Consider the following 7431-nt stretch of genomic DNA (forward strand, 5'->3'; position numbering starts at 1 on the left):
GTCATGTATATATTATGTATATGATACGTAATACACATCTGACTGCCTAAATTGCTTACAAACTTAATTTCAGTTTAATTGAATCCTTTAGAACTCTATTAATGTAATCAACAAATCGAAAACCAAACCCGTTGCCGTTGAGTCGATTCCGACTCATAGTGACCCTATAGGACGGAGTAGAACTGTGCCATAGAATTTCCAAGCCAAGGAGCACCTGGTGGATTCGAACTGCTGACCTTTGGGCTAGCAGCTGTAGCTTTTAACCACTACGCCACCAGGATTTCCAATGTAATCAGAGTGAAATATAATTAGTTTAAATGTGTGTTGGGAAGGAATTTTTATACTTCTTACTTCTTGTTACAGCCATGACTTTCAGCTTTTCCCCATGCATGAAAATGCTGGTGAAGTTTCTTCCATCTTTATCTTTATTCCCTTATTCACTCTTCCTCAAGGGAAGATGGATGGAGAATTGAACCATTCAAAGTAACATTCATCCCTTAAAGTCTTTTTAAAACAAACAATAGGTTAGCTTAACTAGTAAAAAACGTCTGCCTTCAGCATTATGCTCTTTTAAGAACTATCTATATGGGATCAAAGTGACAACAGCAACTCAGAAGATTAGTTAGGAACCTTAGGAAGCAGTGAGTTTATGTTATCCAGGGAGGAACAACTCAGAAAAGGAAGGTGAGAAGGGTTGAACAACTTGAAGAATGTAACCAATGTAACTAAATTGTACATACAGAAACTGTTGAATTGGTGTGTTTTGCTGTGTATATTCTCAAAAACAACAACAAGATAAATAAAATTTAGGAAAAATAAAGGTATTTAACATTTAAAATTAAAAAACAAAAACAAAAACATTCACTGAGCCATATCTTCTTGGGGTCAGTGCTCATGGGGTCTCTTACCTCTTCCATTTCCAGGATCTATCTATGCTGCTTTTGTAGTGAGAAGGCCAGGGTTTTTTTTTTATTGTTCTAAGGAGCACCTTCCTTTTGGGTTTTATTGTTTATTTTATGGGCTTGTCTGTTGTTTGGCTGAAAGGTGGTTTCCGGGAACGGCTTCAGTTCCAGGTCAGAAGGGTGTGTTAGGGCCATAATCTCAGGGGTTACTCCATTCTCTGTCAGACCAGTAAGTCTGGACTTTTTTTTGTGAATTTGATCTTTTGTTCTACATTTATCTCCCACTCTGTCCAGGACCCTCTGTTGTAATCTCAGTCAGAGCGGTTGGTAGTGATAGCCGTGTACCATCTAGTTCTTTTGGTTGCAGGGTTAGGGTTAGGTTAGGGTATCTCATTGTAGTTTTGATTTGCATCATCATGTGGTTCATGTGGTCTATTAGCACTTTGGACTAACTGCTCCTTTGAGTCTTTGGTTTTTTTCACTCTCCTTTGCTCCAGACAGGAAGAGACCAATAGTTGTATCTAAGATGGTCACTTGCAGGCTTTTAAGATCCCAGATGCTACTCACCAAGTAGGATGTAGACCATTGTCGTTAAGAACTATGTTGTGCCAGTTGATGCAGATGTCCTGAGTCTATGGTCCTTAGCTTTTGAGCTTGGGAACTTCATCCCGCAAGGTAGTTATGTCATGTCTAAGGTCTCCCTAACTGTGCCACTTGTGTGCTCTCTTGTCTATCTTAATACATGAGGAGTACCTCCAGTCATGTATTTAGAAATTTCTACTACCAAATCTTTTATCTGCCAGTGGGTGTGCTCCCTTACACCCTCCCTCACCTCTTGGCATGTCTATGTATCCATTCATAAATTGTTTGTTAATACTATTGTTGCAGTATTGTCTGTGCTAGTAAAAAAAAAAAAAAAAAAAACTATTACTGTCTGGTTGATTCTGACTCATAGAGACCCTATAGGACAGAGTAGAACTGCACCATAGGGTTTCCAAGGAGCAGTGGTGGATTCAAACTGCTGACCTTTTGGTTAGCAGCTGAACGCTTAACCACTTCGTCACCAGGGCTCCATAGTTGTCCTTTATTGCTGCATTCCTCTCATTGTCCTCTCTTGCTTTGGTCATGTTGTGCTGACTTCTCCCATATTATGTACTGCCTTTCCCTTCACCAATATTAAACCGTGTCTACTATGTATTTCGTAATTTTCCCTCCTTCCCTCTCCCATTCCTGGTAACCATCAAAGAATTTTTGTTTTCCCTGTGTGTAAACCTTTTATTACTACTTCATAATAGCAGCCTCATACAATATTTGTCCTTTGGCAATTGACTTATTTCACTCAGCATAACATTCTCCAAACTCATCCATGTTGGGAGATGTTTCGCAGATTTGTCATTATTCTTTATTGTTGCATAGTATTCCATTGTGTATGTACCAGTTTGTTAATCCATTCACCTGTTGACGGGCACTTAGAGTACTTCCACCTTTTTGCTATTGTGAATAATGCTGCAGTGAACATGGCTGTGCATATTTCTATTCATGTCACAGTTATTTTTCTAGGGTATATACCTAGGAGTGGGATTGCTGGATCACATGGTATTTCTATTTCTAGCTTTTTGAGGAAGCGTCATACTATTTTCCATAGGGGTTGTACCATTTTACCTTCCCATTGGCAGTGTGTAACAGTTTTCAGTCTCCCCACAACCTTGCCAACATGTTATTTTGTTTGATTAGTGCCAGTAATGTCGGGGTGAGACGGTATCTCATTGTAGTTTTGATTTGCATCTCTCTAATTGCTAATAATCACAAGCATTTCTTTTGTTCATTAGCAGCCTGAACGTCTTCATATCCTTTGTCCATTTTTTTTTTTTGTGTGTGTGTAATCTTTTTTTTTTTAAACTGTGATTTAGGTGAAAGTTTACATTAGCAAATTAGTTTCTCATTAAACAGTTAATACCCAGATTGTTTTGTGACATTGGTTGCCTACCTCGCAATGTGTCAACACTCTCCCCTTCTCCACCCCAGGTTGCCTGTTTCCATTTGTACAGTTTTCCTGTCCCTTCCTGCCTTCTTGTCTTTGCTTTTGGGCTGGTGTGCTTATTAGTCTTGTATACATGATTAAACTAGGAAGCACGCCCCTCGTATATGTTATTGTTGGTCCCATAGACCTGTCTAACCTTTGGCTGAAAGGTGAACCTCAGGAGTAACTTCAGTACTGAGTGAAAAGGGTGTCCAGGGGCCATACTCTTAGGGTTTCTCTAGTCTCTGTCAGACCAGCAAGCCTGCTCTTTGTGTGTGTGAATTTGAATTTTGTTCTAATTTTTCTCCCACTGTCTGGGACCCTCTATCCTGATCCCTTCCAGAGCAGTAGATGGTGGTAACCAGGCACCTTTGCCCATTTTTAAATTGGACTGTCTGTTTTTGAGGTGTTGAAGTTTTCTGCAAATTTTAGAGATTAGACCCTTGTCGGATATGTTGTAGACAAAAAAAGTTTCCCAATCTGTAGGTTCTCTTTTTACTCTTTTGGAGAAGTCTTTTGTTGTACATAAATGTTTAATTTTTAGGAGGTCCCAGTTATCTAGTTCATCTTCTGCTATGTGTGCATTTTTAGTTACATTTGGTATTCTATTTATGCCATATATTAGGGCCCCCAGCCACATCCCTATTTTTTCCTCCATAATCTGTATAGTTTCAAGTTTTATATTTAGGTCTTTGATCAGTTTTGAGTTAGTTTGTGCATGGTATGAGTTACAGATCATTTCATTTTTCTACAACAGATATCCGATTATGCCAGCACCACTTATTGAAGAGACTGTTTCTTCCCCATTCACTAAACTTTGGTCCTTTGTCAAAGGTCAGCTGTCTGTAGGTGGATGGATTTACCTCTGGGTTCTCAGTTCTGTTCCGCTGATCGGTGTTTCTGTTATTGTACCAGTACCAGGCTGTTTTGACTACTGTGGCTGTACAGCAGGTTCTGAGATCAGATAGTGTGAGGCCTCCTACTTTGTTCTTTTTTAATAAAGCACTACTTACTCAGGACCTCTTTCCCTTCCATATAAAGTTAGTGATTAGTTTTTCTATCTCTTCGAAAAATGCTGTTGGGATTTGGATCAAGACTGCATTCTATCTATATATCCCTTTGGGTAGTATTGACATTTTCAGTGTTAAACTACTTTCATAATTTTGAAGTAGAGCTATCTGCAACTACAATATGAAAACATTTGTGACTTCTGCTTATTCTGACAAAGTAACAGTTTGTTGCCTATATCCATAACTGAAGGAAATGCTAAGTAACACCTGAGAGAATAGTGAAAACAGAGATGTAATATTTTAGCCATTCCAGGTTATGAACACCAGGTTAAAAAACTCCTGTAGGGATAATCATAGGATTGGTGTAAAATTTGAGATAATCCATGTAAATACCAGTGTCTTTGTATGTGTAAATGTAAATATAGAATAAAAATAAAAAATAATATTCTGGTTTGTAACCCCTTGGCAATTAGAAAGCAGTTTAGGTTTCAGCATACTTTTGTACTGCTTTACCTTGACTAATTAGTTATCAAGGGCCCTAAATGAAGACATAGAAAACTTGTTTTAAGGAGCAGATATGTTTCAACAGTAGAAAATCAGTGTATGAACAACATGAATATAAAGACAGCATAGTAAACTGTTTAGTCAGTGGCTTGCGCTGGCCATGCTGACATAGACCAATCCCTCCAGTATCTAGCAGTCTATCCTCATGCAGAGGATATCATGCAGTGAATAGGAAAATCAGTGTTCTAGAGCCAAGGTTGCTTGTTGAATTATTCCTGACTCCCACAAGGATATAGCTGTTTAAAATGGGAGTTGGCCTCAGGCCTAGGTAAACATCAAACTGGCTGCATAAACTGAGATTGGCACAAATTTTGGGGTAATCAGAGTTAATGAAGAAACTGGGTAGAACCTACTAAACTTTTTCAGATACTCTGAAAAGTGAGTTCTGTGATCAAATAAATTTTAAAATTTATGTGAGCCTCCTTTGAAAGTTCTTAATGCACATTAATGGCATATGCAGGTTCAGAAAAATCAAACAGCTTAATTTTGTTTAACCTAGTATTTGATCATAGTACCATTTTCTCAAGAAACACTAGCAGCTCACATAAACCAGTATTCTAGGGCATATATTTTGGGAAATATGTATAGAAAAATATAATCTCAGTATGGACACAGGTTAACTTGATCTTTCCCAATAATTTCAAAAACATTCTTCTATCTGATTAAGATCATAGGTTTTACCATCCTATAATCTTAAAACTGATTAAACTGGTGGAACCTATAATCTTAATCAGTTTTAATCTAATTCAGTCTCTATTCTGACAAGAGACACAGGGAAAATAATCTGTTTTTTAAAAGAAACTAAGACAATTTTAATAAAAATATTAGAAGTATACTGTCCTGATCACAGGGAGTAATAAATACAGATGCAGTCTAATTTACTTGGTCAGTGCTTCCACAGATGTGATTAAACTACCATTCTATAGCTATTCCTTTTTAATAACCACCTTTAAAATGTATAATATCTCAACAGATCTAAGGCTTTCTACCTGTGTTAAGAGTTGGGGAACTTTTTCTTCTGATTCTCTGATTAATATCAAAAGATACTTTTAATTGTGAAAACCCTGATAAACTTTAAGCCTATACCAACAGCCTGCATACTTTTATTACAACAGTGGTTTAAAATGTCTTTTACTTCTATTTGTTTCTGTAGTCCTGAAATATATCCTTAATATCAGGTTGAATCATTACAAAAATGGGTTTTCAGTTAAATATTAGAGATTGTCCAGCTTGCTAGTAAATAGAGGTGTCGTCTGGAATTTTACTGTGAGTAGTGTGCAAAAGTAGAGGTATATGTTGCATACCATCCATTCTGGCAATGTCTGACCAGCTACACGCTTGTGGGCCAGGGCACCCAAGTGTCTGAGTGCCAGGAAGCCAGACCTGTCTTGGTCAGAGCTCCACTTCTGCCCAGCTGCTGCACATGGCCTGAAAGCCACCTACTTTGTGACAATGGAGGCCCCAATTCCCAACCCCAGTCCCCCTCAGCTCCCACAAGTTTGCGGGACTACTCGTAGGGCACCAATGGAAAGATATGCGCCCTGGACACCCCAGCCCCGGCTCGGGCACCGTTGGCTCCCCTGGCCCACACTGTCCCCTCCCCAGGCAGGTTCTCATAGGTGAGCTGACCTTCCCTGCAGCTGGCTTAGCAGAGAAGGCAGCGACAGCTGGGCAGGAGGGACCTGGCCGATCACTCACCTAAGGCCAGTGCACCCAGGAGCCCCGTGCCCCACAGACACAACGTTCAAATCACGTAACATCCTATTGCACAGAACATATTATGTATGTTAAGCAACACACACCTGTATATACTCAGCCACTAATAATGGAAAAATGTAAATTTAAACAATAACTGACGTATTACCTTTTTTAAATCATCCCCCTCCCCAGCAAATATGTGAACATCACTTATCAGCAGAAAATGTGAGGCTATAACACAGCTAGTTGTGATGTGGATTGGTAATTTAAACCCTTTGTGGTAGACACTGCTGGCTGCCTATCCAATATCCACCCTCCCCTTCTTTTCTAAGAGAACCCTAATTTTAATCAGGAGTAGCATTGTGCCCAGCTAAAAGATTATATTTTTCAGCTTTCCTTATAATTATAATTAGGGCTGGCCATGGTCATAGCTCTGGCAAATGAGCTGTGAGTTGAGGGTTTCTTGTAAAGCTTTGCTCCCCTGATATAGGCAACAAGGAATGGTACCTTTTTTTTCCCCCTATAATGTAGAGATGTGAAGCAAGAGATAAAGCAACCATATCATGACCAGGAAGATGAAAGCTACACACTAAGGATGATGAAAGAGAAATCTGGATACAGCCTGAGATATTTAAGACATTGTGGAGCTGCTGCACCAGCACTAAACTACTTACATCATATTTATTATATGAGAAACATAATCTAATTAACCTCAGTTTAGTCAAGTTTTAAACTCAATCTGAACTGACAGACTCTTATAATTTGTAATCCTACTCTTGGGAACTTCTGACCAAAGTCTGAAAAAGAAGAAAGTTAATTATACCTGAGGATATTCATGGCAGCATTTTCTATATGCGATTAATACTGAAAACAAATTAGATACCCAACAATGATGGAATGTTAAGTAAGTATGGTACAAAACAACTTGGACTATTAGGCTACCATTTAATAACAAGCTTTATGAAGGTGTAGTTTCAAATATAAAATTACATCGGCTCCAATTATATGTTGTAGCAAAACAACTGGCTGTCTGATCCGGGGTTATTTACAATAACCTTTTCTTTTTCACCTCACATTCGAGAGGTTGGAAAGGCTTACAACTTCATTTCCCCACCTTTCTTGGAGCTAGAGTTGATCATGTTATAAACTTGTGGCTAATGGATGAACATAAGCCAGCTGTGGATTCTGGGGAAAGGTTTTGTTTTACGAGGAAAAGGTCTGATGGTAGAAGGCTCTG

Source organism: Trichechus manatus, unplaced genomic scaffold, assembly GCF_000243295.1.
Source record: "Trichechus manatus latirostris isolate Lorelei unplaced genomic scaffold, TriManLat1.0 scaffold00043, whole genome shotgun sequence".
Taxonomy (NCBI): domain Eukaryota; kingdom Metazoa; phylum Chordata; class Mammalia; order Sirenia; family Trichechidae; genus Trichechus; species Trichechus manatus.